Source organism: Balaenoptera ricei, chromosome 18 (genome assembly GCF_028023285.1).
Source record: "Balaenoptera ricei isolate mBalRic1 chromosome 18, mBalRic1.hap2, whole genome shotgun sequence".
In the NCBI taxonomy this organism is placed as follows: domain Eukaryota; kingdom Metazoa; phylum Chordata; class Mammalia; order Artiodactyla; family Balaenopteridae; genus Balaenoptera; species Balaenoptera ricei.
Genome location: NC_082656.1, coordinates 27,771,904 through 27,785,149, shown reverse-complemented (window position 1 = coordinate 27,785,149; position 13,246 = coordinate 27,771,904). Strand labels below are relative to the sequence as shown.

The window sequence follows — 13,246 nt, the reverse complement described above, 5'->3', positions numbered from 1 at the left end:
GAATTTCATACTAACGCAAGTAACATTAATATACATATTATCACATTTTATAATCAGAAAAATTAATTAAAATAATGCAGTGTAGCTTGAATCAAAAATATATCTTCTTACAAGTTACCATATCAATTTGAGCATAGAGCTTGCCAATGTCATATTCAAACCACTTTAAAAATCAGTTTTTCTCTTTTTTTTTCAAAATACAATATATAGAATTTTACATTGAAGGGGAAAAAAATAGCTGACACATAGGGGAAAGAAATGATTGGCTTTCTCCACCTAATGTCTGTCTGGATGGGCAGAGAAAAGCATGACATTTCTGGACAGGTGACGACATCGAAAATGATGTGTCATAGTGCTTACTTTGGAAGCACATATACTAAAATTGGACTGATACAGAGAAGATTAACATGGTCCCTGCACAGGATGACTTGCAAATTTGTGAAGCGTTCCATATTTTTAAAGCAGTTCAAAGAGGGAAGATTATAGCAATACAACTCTACCTCAAGAAACAAGTAAACTCTCAAATAAACAATCTAACCATACACCTAAAGGAACTAGAGAAAGAAGAACAAACAAAACTCAAAGTTAGTAGAAGGAAAGAAATCATAAACATCAGAGCAGAAATAAATGAAATAGAAACAAAGAAAACAATAGCAAAGATCAATAAAACTAAAAGTTGCTTCTTTGAGAAAATAAACAAAATTGAGAAACCTTTACCCAGATTCATCAAGAAAAACAGAGGACTCAAATCAATAAAATTAGAAAAAAAAAAAAAAATGGAGAAGTTACAAGAGAAATGGCAGAAATACAAAGCATCCTAAGAGACTACTACAAGCAACTCTATGCCAATAAAATGGACAACCTGGAAGAAACGGAGAAATTTTTAGAAAGGTATAACCTTCCAAGACTGAACCAGGAAGAAAGAGAAAATATGAACAGACCAATCACAAGTAATGAAATTGAAACTGTGATTAAAAATCTTCCAACAAACAAAAGTCCAGGACCAGAGGGATTCACAGGTGAATTCTATCAAACATTTAGAGAAGAGCTAACACCCATCCTTCTCAAACTCTTCAGAAAAATTGCAGAGGAAGGAACACTCCCAAACTCATTCTATGAGGCCATGATCACCCTGCTACCAAAACCAGACAAAGATACTACAAAAAAAGAAAATTACGGACCAATATCACTAATGAACATAGATGCAAAAATCCTCAACAAAATACTAGCAAACAGAATCCAACAACACATTAAAAGGATCATACACCATGATCAAGTGGGACTTATCCCAGGGATGCAAGGATTCTTCAATATACGCAAATCAATCAATGCGATACACCATATTAACAAACTGAAGAAGAAAAACCATATGATCATCTCAATAGATGCAGAAGAATCTTTTGACAAAATTCAACACCCATTAATGATAAAAACTCTCCAGAAAGTGGGCACAGAGGGAAACACCCTCAACATAATAAAGGCCATATACGACAAACGCACAGCAAACATCATCCTCAATGGTGAAAAACTGAAAGCATTTCATCTAAGATCAGGAACAAGACAAGGATGTCCACTCTCACCACTATTATTCAACATAGTTTTGGAAGTCCTAGCCACAGCAATCAGAGAAGAAAAAGAAATAAAAGGAATACAAATTGGAAAAGAAGAAGTAAAATTGTCACTGTTTGCAGATGACATGATACTATACATAGAGAATCCTAAAGATGCCACCAGAAAACTACTAGAGCTAATCAATGAATTTGGTAAAGTTGCAGGATACAAAATTAATGCACAGAAATCTCTTGCATTCCTATACACTAATGATGAAAAATCTGAAAGAGAAATTAAGGAAACACTCCCATTTACCATTGCAACAAAAAGAATAAAATACCTAGGAATAAACCTACCTAAGGAGACAAAAGACCTGTATGCGGAAAACTATAAGACACTGATGAAAGAAATTAAAGATGGCACAAACAGGTGGAGAGATATACCATGTTCTTGGATTGGAAGAATCAGTATTGTGAAAATGACTACACTACCCAAAGCAATCTACAGATTCAATGCAATCCCTATCAAATTACCAATGGCATTTATTTTTACAGAACTAGAACAAAAAAAATCTTAAAATTTGTATGGAGACACTAAAGACCCTGAATAACAAAAACCATGTTGAGGGAACAAAACAGAGCTGGAGGAATCTGACTCCCTGACTTCAGAGTATACTACAAAGCTACAGTAATCAAACCAATATGGTACTGGCACAAAAACAGAAATATAGATCAATGGAACAGGATAGTAAACTCAGAGATAAACCCATGCACCTGTGGTCAACTAATCTATGACAAAGGAGGCAAGGATATACAATAGAGAAAAGACAGTGTCTTCAATAAGTGGTGCTGTCTGGATGGGCAGAGAAAAGCATGACATTCCTGGACAGGTGATGACATCTAAAATGATGTGTCAAAGTGCTTGTTTGGCAGCACATATACTAAAACTGGACTGATACAGAGAAGATTAGCATGGTCTATGGTAATCAGTTATACTCAAATGAGGAAAACTGGACAGCTACATGTAAAAGAATGAAATTCGAACACTTCCTAACACCATACACAAAAATAAACACAAAATGGATTAGAGACCTAAATGTAAGACTGGACGCTATAAAACTCGTAGGGGGAAACATAGGAAGAACACTCTGACATAAATCACAGCAAGATCTTTTTTGATCCCCCTCCTAGAGTAATGGAAATAAAAACAAAAATAAACAAATGGGACCTAATGAAACTTAAAAGTGTTTGCAAAGCAAAGGAAACTACAAACAAGACGAAAAGACAACCCTCAGAATGGGAGAAAATATTTGCAAACAAACCAATGGACAAAGGATTAATCTCCAAAATATATAAACAGCTCATGCAGCTCACTATTTAAAAAAACAAATAACTCCATCCAAAAATGGGCAGAAGACCTAATTAGATATTTCTCCAAAGAAGACATACAGAAGTCCACGAAGCACATGAAAAGCTGCTCAACATCAGTAATTATTAGAGAAATGCAAATCAAAACTACAATGAAATATCACCTTTCACCAGTTAGAATGGGCATCATCAGAAAATCTACAAACAACAAATGCTGGAGAGGGTGTGGAGAAAAGGGAACCCTCTTGCACTGTTGGTGGGAATGTAAATTGATACAGCCACTATGGAGAACAGTATGGAGGTTCCTTAAAAAACTAAAAATAGAAATACCATATGACCCAGCAATCCCACTACTGGGCATATACCCAGAGAAAACCATAATTCAAACAGACACATGCACCCCAATGTTCATTGCAGCACTATTTACAATAGCCAGGTCATGGAAACAAACTAAATGCCCATCAGCAGACAAATGGATAAAGAAAATGTGGTACATATATACAATGGAACATTTCTCAGCCATAAAAAGGAACGAAATTGGGTCATTTGCAGAGTCGTGGATGGATCTAGAGACTGCCATACAGAGTGAAGTAAGTCAGAAAGAGAAAAACAAATATTGTATATTAACGCATATATGTGGAACCTAGAAAAATGGTACAGATTAACCGGTTTGCAGGGTAGAAATAGAGACACAGATGTAGAGAATTAACATATGGACACCAAGGGGGGAAAGTGGTGGGGGTGGAGGGTGGTGGTGGGATGAATTGGAGATTGGGATTGACTTATATACACTAATGTGTATGAAATGGATAACTAATAAGAACCTGCTGTATAAAAAATAAATAAAATAAAATTCAAAATTTCAAAAATAAAATAAAATAAAATGATGTGTCACAGCGTTCAAACAAATGAGAAATGAATATGCGATTCAATTTTCTTCTAAATACATGCAATAAAATGTTTCATTTAAATACATTTCATTGCTTCTATGTTTCATTTATTGTTTCTTTTTCATTTTTTCTTTCTTTTTCTTTTTTAGTATCAGTACTTTGTGCTCTCTATATTAAATCATAATCGTAGCAATACCTGAGATATCTCATAGATGGATAGGAAATTGCTAACAATGCAAGGCAACTTAAAAAGGAAATAACAGGATAGGCCATGACCATGACTGTCACAGCATATGTTGCCCAGGGCTTTGTCCTGCCATCTCAAGAAACTTCTGCTAATAGGAGAAGAGCTGTCAGGGAAGGCCGTGGTATCAATAGTCTCATTTTATTTTAATGCTACTGTCTCAGAACTTCTGCTTTATAAAGGATATTTCAGGGTTGACTCAGGTATGTTTACAATATCAGCAGATGTGAAGGTAAATATGTCGACTAGGAAATTAGTCCTACAAATTGTTTGAGAAACAAGAAAGAGTTAAGGTTTCAGATCATGGCAGTTTTTCATAATAAATTTACATTCTGTGATAAAAGTGTAGTCTAAAGAACCAAGGAGAAAATAACTCCATTAGACAGGTTCATTTTGAATAGGGATTCCACATAATTATAGTAGAATATATAACCTCATTTGAGTATAACTGATTACAAGTATTCATGATGATGGGAATCAGGAATATTGTGTTAATCATGGTAATGCTTTTCTAACTCACTGATGGTTACTCACTTATCTATCAGGAACAGTCTTTAGATCTGCTAATCACTTTCTTTTTATCTTTTTTTAAATGGGAGTATAATTGCCTTACAACGTTATACCAGTTTCAGGTGTACAATACAGAGATTTGATATTTTTGTATATTTCAAAATGACCACAACAATGTCTAGTTATCATTTGTCACCCATACAAAGATATTAAAATATTACTGAATATATTCTCTATGCAGTACATTAAATCCCTGTGACTTATTTCTTTCATAACTGAAATAATCTCCCTCACCTAGTTCACTCATCTCCCCATTCTCCTCTCCTCTGTCAACCACCTGTTTGTCCGCTGCATTTATGAGTCTTCTTCAATTTTGTTATGTTTGTTCATTTGTTTTGGTTTTTAGATTCCACATATAAGTTAAATCATATGGTATTTGTTTTTCTCTATATGACTTATTTCACTTAGCATAATATCCTCTAGGCCCAGACATGTTGTTGCAAATGGAAAGATTTCATTTTTCATGGCTTAATAATGTTCCATTGTGTGTGCCTGTGTGTGTGTGTGTGTACATATATACATATATAAATATATCACATATATATGTATATGTAGATATGTGTGTGTATATATATGTATGTGTATATATATATATATATATATATATACACATCACATCTTCTTTAGCCATTCAGCTGTTGGTGGACACTTAGGATGCTTCCATATCTTGGCTATTGTAAATAATGCTACAATGAACCTATATAGATAGGGGTGCAAATGTCTTTTCAAATTACTATTTTTTGTTTTCTTTGGGAAAAAACCTGGAAGTGGAATTGTTGAATCATATGGTTGTTCTATTTTTAAATTTTTGAGGAACCTCCATACTATTTTCCATTGTGCCTGTCCCAGTTTACATTCTCACCAAATATGCACAAATGTCCCCTTTTCTCCACATCCTTGCCAACACTTATTTGTTGTCTTTGTGATAATAGTCATTCTGACAGATATGAGGTGATATCTCACTGTGGTTTTGATTTGCATTTCCCTGAGTGTTGGTGAAGTTGAGCATTTTTTCATGTGTCTATTGGCTCTGTGTATGTCTTATTTGGAAAAAAATGTCTATTCATGTCTTCTGCCCATGTATTAATTGAGGTGTTTGGTCTTTTTGATATTGAGTTGTTTGAGTTCCTCGTATGTTATGGATATTAGCACATTATCAGGTATATCTTTTCCAAAATACGTTCTTCCATTCAGTAGACTGCCTTTTCCTTTAGTTGACAGTTTCCTTCATTGTGCAAAAACTGTTTAGTTTGATGTATTCCCATTTGTTTTCGCAGATGAAGTTTATATAGATAGGTATAAATTAGTAAAACATGTGTTAGAAACCCCAGATAAAAGGTAAGAGTGGAGATTAGGAATTTTTTTTATTATTTAACAAATATGTATTGAGTTCATTCTATGTTCAGACACTGTTATAGGCACTTGAGATACATTAAATGATGTCTGTCCTCATAGAGATTACATTCAAGTAAGTCATGTCCACCATATAGTTAGTTCCCTTGCTTATGAATTTAGATAATAATTGTTCTTGTGGTTGAAAACTATAAGATTTTATTAGTTTTCTAACAACATATTTATATTTAAGGTATTCACAAGAAGAAACAATATTTTGTTTAGGCTATCCGTCTATTGACTGGTAACATACATTTATTTGAGCAGCATAATGGCAGCAAGCCCAGCAATGATATTTATCTTTGCCAAACATTTTTCATTCTGTTTAATTCTAAGAATAATTTAAAAATCTCAAATGAAATAAAGAATTAGGGAACAAACCTAAGTTCATATTCATATGTAGTTGTGGTTAATTCCTAAGTTTTTCTTTAGCTGTTAAAATCAAAGTCAAAATCAATATTAGTATTTATTTTTCAGTATCTACCAGTAGAGGTGCATTAATTTTGCTTAATTTTAGTTATTTTCAGGGAAATGAATTTAGTCTTCGAAAGAGGAAAACATACCACAGGTAGCATTTTCCACTGACTAGAGTCAATGTTTCTTCACGGCCAACCAAATATTTTATTATTATTTTCTATATTTTCATTGCTTAGCTCTTAACTTAAAATACATTATTGGTAGTGGTTGATCTATTTTCACCATATATTATGGTCCTGCAAGGTTTTCTTTCATTTTTTCTGGTTATTATTTTCATAATCAGTCTCAAGTTTTCTTCCAAGAAAAATATGCATATTCATTTATTTTACTCTCAATTTAAAAACAAATGAAAAATAGGAGAAGACAATTTTGTAATAAAAAACGATCGTTGCTCTTTTCTGCTGACAATGCATTCCTAGGAAAGGTTAAGCTTTACTCTAATAAATGCAAGAGTTTATTCAGATCCAGCACATGCACATACATTATGAAGATATGTAAACTATTTGTCAAAATGTATTTTCCTGCTTGACTTTCTTCGCCTCTGCTCTCAGCTACAGTTTACCGTTACTTATTCTTCTTGCAGGTCCATCTGAGGTATATTTTGACAATCAGTCAAACTTGTTAGTTTGCAAAAGCCTGTTTTCTTAATGTGGGTAAGATAATAATGCAGAAGGATGATACACTCAGCTTTGTGGCACACAAAGCATAGTATTGCACGAGATTAATAATCTGGAAACTAATAATTGGGATATATAATGCAGTAATTTATAATCATGAATTGATGCTCTAGTTCAGATTAGTTTACCTAATTACCATCCCTTAGAATCTGAACAAATGGACCATGTGACAGATGAACTTCTATAGGGATAGAAGGGGGGAATTTTTTTTAATCAGCTAAAGGACAGCATAAATCCCTGAAAATCTGAGTTGAGAATATTAAGAAATCTGAATATGGAAACCATGACATGAGAAATGATAGAATATGAAGACAAGCTTCACCTGCTTAAAAATTTGATCTGGATCAAGTTTAATTTGTATGGTTTGACAGGCAGTGCAAGTGCCTGTTTGCTGATCATATTATTAGGCATAATTGTCAAAAATTTTGATCAAAGAAAAATGGAAAGGGGCAAACATTTCTAGAACTTTATTTTTAAATAATGACCCCCTTTCCTCTTCTCATTAATTTTAAACCATCACCACCACAAAGAAGCAGAGACTCCATTTATCTGCAGTCTGGTGGCTGGTAATTTATATTTCTCTGTATGTTCATCAATTTTAAGCCTTCGCAGTAAACAAAGGACCTCTGCTTGACTTTAGTAGATAGTCTTGACATATATTAAGTTACTCCAATTACCAAAATAAGGTATTCTGACAATATCTTCACTCCTACAGATACCTTTCCTGTATTCTCACCTAGCAAACTGCACCCAGTAGGTATTAAAACTATTGATTCAAACAGTGACTGAATTAAAAAATTAATAGAATATGTGAAATGTGACACAAAAGTATGAGTTTATGTAATTTCTTTTGAAAAAAAGTAACAATAGCTATTTAAGAAGTCTAGATACTATCTACTTGACCCAGAAATTCCATTACTGGACATCTGTTTTCCAGATACACTTGTACATGTGTGCAAAGACAAATGTAGTAGGATGCACAATCGAATTTCTTGTAATACCAAACGATTAAACACATTGTAAATGTCCTTCAGTAAGAGACAGGTTAAAAACATGTTACATCCACAAAATGGAAACCGTGCAGCCATTTAAAAGAAATATGTTTATATTACAGTGTGTATATATGTGTGTGTAAGTGTGTGTACACACACACTCATATATATATATATATATATAATCTATGTATGTATCATGTTTATTTATGTGTATATAGTACAGATATATACCATACACATATATTTATTGTACATATAACATATATACAACACACACAAATATGAAAAGATCTCCAAGATATGTAAATTTTAAAATAGAACATAAAGAACAGCACTATATACTATATACAAGTGCCAATCCTAGAAACAATTCAAATTTCTGTCCACCAAGAAATGGATAAAGAAATTGTATTCTGTTGATATAATAGAACACCATACATCAAAGAAAATTAATGAGCTATAGCTACACACAATATGTTTGAATCTGAAGTACATAATATTGAACTAACAAAAGTTAGACACCAAAGAATACCTTTAATAAAATGTGAAAACAGGCAACACTAAGCTATAGATTTTAGTTATCATATAATGATGATAAGATAAAGGAAAAAATAAAGGAGAAAATATCTTAAAATTCAGCTTTGTTTTACCAATAGAGAGAGGAGAATTACCATTTATTTGCAAGCACTCTGTGTGTGTGTTTGTGTGTGTGTATTGGCAATGTTGTATTTATTAAACTTGGAGGTGATTATATTGTACCTCAGGTTATAATAATTCATTACATCTACATTAATGTTTTATACACATTTTATTTATGGTATATTTAATGAATAATAAGATATTAATATGAAATGTAAGATGCTAATCAATATGTACCTTATGCTTATATTTGTGGTAAGAGGTGAGTGTGGTATATTTACAAATGTGTATATATATGTATATATATAATTTTCTGATGGACAACCAAAAAGTTGAAAGGGTAGTTACATTGGAGAAAAGACATAATAAAGTAAAAATTGTGCCCAGAATGTCATCAGGAAAAATACTAGCTTGTTGAGTTTTTTTTCCTTGAAGAACTGCTTTTTAGTTGTTTGACAGAAGGGCTAAGCTTTTGAAAATAATGTTTTTCTTTTTTTGTTAGAGCAGCAAAATGCCAGGTATGCCTGGCTTTTCTCAATTGTGTTAAATTCCAACAATTTTAGCTTGTGCAAAATATCTGAAGTCTAGTCTAAAGAAATTTTCATTTAGCGCCTTTGAAATATAGTATTTGTTATTAGCCAAGTTCTACTACATAAACTTTTGTAATGTGTTGCCTCACTGAAAATAGCAAATTGACCTAAGAGCACAATAAGATGAATTAACCAAATAAATTGAATTTATTCATGTCTAATTGTATCCAAGTTACATTTATTAGTTTACTAAGGGGAAATGATAGCAGAACAAATAGCAAAAAAAAATTGTAAAAAATAAAATACTGTTTTTCTAATAAACATATACAGTTACTTGTAAACTGGACACATTTTTGCAGCTACAGAAGACATTTGTAAATACAATGACAGTATTATAAATATACTTTTTTGGCATTAGAGAGGATAATCCACCTTCTCTCTTACCTGGCTGTAACTTCTGTATTGCTTCAGTACAAGGTGAGAGGTGATCCACCTGAATTTTCATCCCTGCTTTCAGATTTCAGTGAAATCGGAAGATGTCTCCTGAAATCCAAAGTCTGTTCTAAACTTGTTTTATGAGAGCTACACACACTAAGTAATGATGAATGAGTTTCTCCTTGTGGTCATGAACTTTTGCAGGAATACTCCATTAAGTTTAAATCTTTTGAAAATATGTGCCTCAAAGAGGTGCCAGCGAAGATTGAAAGTAATCCTGTATTTCTTAAGGTGATGCTTCAGCCTTACAGTATGTGGTAAGAATTTGAGAACTTTCTTTAGCTTTAATCTGTATAGCTATATCTTCCTTAAGAATGCAATGTGATGAAGAGTCAATATTCTGCAATGATTCCACCTAAAAATGCAACAGCAAAGATCAATACAGGGATATTTTACTCTGAATAAATGAGGACTATTCTACTACCTCCAGTCTCACAAAAATATTTTAATTTGCAAGATATGCTGTAAATTATGTTTAAAGTGATTTACCATGGTCCACATTGCTGATTAAGATTGAATAAGCAGTTGAAGTAAAAGAAACAAGAAGAGGGGATGAAAATATGGCTTAGATACAAAGCCAAGATTGCTGCAAGTAGTCCAATTGTTTTCATAGTCAAATGTTTTTTATAAAGCTTCAGTAGAATAATCAATTCTTACACCTTTGAAATTGCACTCCTTTGGTTCTCTGGTCATTTGATTCTAGACTCCCCAGGAATGGAGCCTGGGAGAAGAAAAATGACAACAAGGGAGTGTATGCCTGTGTCCTTCTCCTTTTTGTTTTGTTTTGTTTTGTTTTAATACCTTACACTGCATAAAAGAGAGATTCCCATTTTGTTTAATACTCTTTTAGAGGTTGTAGATGGAGGTTATGAACTTAGGAAAACTTGTATATAAATCCTAAAAGAACCCCTTTGTACTTTGTGACCTTGGACATTGTTTTAAATTTTTTATTGCCTCATTTTCTATAAAATGGAGATGATCATACTTACAAGTTTGATTTTTTAATTAAAACAATTTATGTGCTACAGCATATAGTCAAATGCTATAAGAATGTTCCTTTTTAAATATTGATCTAAAGGCAAAACATTTGTGAAAAAGTTGTGTAGTAATTATTATGGTCAAATATTAAGAACGATTTTTCCATAGAGTTTAGCAAAAGAGCAAGATATACCTTAGTTCTCACATTAAAACAATCAACATTTTTCCTATTCAACAGACATAAAGATTTTAATTATAATATTAAACATAAAAGCAACATGCCTATATGTACAAAGCAAAATACCTATATGTACCAAAGTGCAAGCTAAGTAAGAAATGTGCAGTATTCTTACTAATAAAACTATAAATTTTTGATGTACATGAAGGAAATCTGAATAAATGGAAAGCTACAAAGGTGTATGAATGAAACAAGTCAATCATGTAAAACTTTCAGTTCTTTCCCCCCAACAAATTTAATGTAATCTCCAAATTCTGGAGCTTGACAAAATCATCCTAAAATTTCTAAAATTCAAGAGGAATTTTACATGAGGAAGAATAAGCAAAAAAAATTGAAATATAATTATAAAGAAGGGAAAGGCTCATCTTACCAGATAATACAATATAAAGACCTAATTTAAAAATAGCATAATGTTCCTATTGGCATAACTAGACCTATGGACCAATGGAACAGAGATTTCTAAAACAGAGCCATATATATACTTGAATTTGAATTTGAAAAATGTGATGTCTTTAATAAACGGCTTTGGAATTCCAGTATCAAATCACTGACATACACACATGTGCAAAAAATATCCAAGTTAGTGAAAAACCTAAATGAAAAAAGATACAACTAAAATTATAGTTATAGAAGAATTTGTTTATGTATTTGGAGTATTAAAAGTGTATTGAACAAATCATGAAGAAATAAACTGGTAAATTTGACTGAACAAAATTTTAAACTATTTAAAAATAATGCTATAATTATATTTAAAATGTGCACAAAAGCATGTAATAAAATATTTGCAACATGAATAACATATAATCAATAACATTAGTCCCAAGTGTATATAAAGCCAAATTTAGCCATATCTGCTATGTTTCAACTTGTATAAAGAAAATATACTCAAATTGTATACTAAAAAACTAATAAAATAATAAAATTTGGCGTAAGACAGATCAGGCCAGGTCAGGTGTGCATTGTGAAGGATTTCAGAACAAGCCACCCCAAATGTTACCATTTTGCCATATGGATTATTCTGAGCTATAGGCAAATGAGACTCTGTGGCCTCAATAGAAAGTTCTGCCCTTCTTTTAACTACCTGGAAGAATTGAAATGGGGAGCCTTTCCCAGTATGAGAATTATTACCAGAGATAAATTTCATCTGAGTGAACCATCTATATGGCAGGGCAAATATCTAGTCACCCAAAATCTGCTCTTCTTCTTATTGTCCTGTGAATTAACCTCCTGTCCTTGGGAGCCCCAGGCCCCTATCACATTCCTTAGCTCAAAATGGCATATATACCTCATTTTTCCTTTCTGTCTTTGAACCTCTCATGTATGTTGTGATCCCAAAAGTACAAAATTAAATGTGGGTGCGGTTTTTTTTTTTTTCCTGTTAATCTGTCTCATGTTGATTTGATTAGTAGACAGCTGAAAGAACGTTTGAAGGGTAAAGGAAAATTCTTTCCCTACAACAATTGTATGACAGACTTAACTCTAACTATAATGAGAAGTTATGAACAATTTTAAACAAAGAAGCAAATAATCTGATTAACATTTTAGGATAAAAGACCTTGGGTGTTCTTTGTTTTGTTTTGGTTTGTTTTTTTTTGAGAATATTTTAGAATGTCTAGTGTAGAAACTTGAAGACTAGTTAGGAGACAAGTTATTGCCCTAATGCAGGTAAAAGATGATGGTGATTTGGACTTTCGAGGTGACAAGGAAAAAAAATGACAAACCGATAATGATACCTAGGTTTTTTTGTCTTGAGCAACTGGATAGTTGCATCTGACACTTACTAAAATGGAGAATCCTGGTAGGGGGACCATGTGGAATAAACTGTATTAGAGGGAAGTTATTGTAACAGAGAAGAACAAACCTGACTCCATATTGGAAATATTCCTTTAGATCTAAGGTTTTGTGCTCTGTTGCCTATGCTTAGTCATGTTGGCTCTGCACCTTTGTCTAGTCAATCAGTGAAAGAATGTTGCCTATAGTCTGAAATATACATAGTAGCCCTTTCTCAAGGCTCTGCCTCCCAGGCTTAACCTTTAAAGCCATAACACTTTTCATTCATATAGAGATAAAAGGTTGCAGAAGAGAAAATAACATTTGTCTTGTCGAGGTTTATAGAAACATTCTGACCAGACCTACATGGACAGCTGCAAGAACAAAAGATTACCACATCCCCTATGGGATCTGGTTGGCACCAAGAAGTCTG

The 13,246-nt window shown here is 32.6% G+C and overlaps 1 non-coding gene across 1 annotated transcript; it reads left to right on the top strand.

Moving 5' to 3' along the window:
* Window positions 1-352: 352 nt before the first annotated feature.
* LOC132352785 (U6 spliceosomal RNA) lies at window positions 353-458 on the top strand. Its single transcript, XR_009498868.1, has one exon. It is a non-coding gene; the product is annotated as a U6 spliceosomal RNA (small nuclear RNA).
* Window positions 459-13,246: the final 12,788 nt, after the last annotated feature.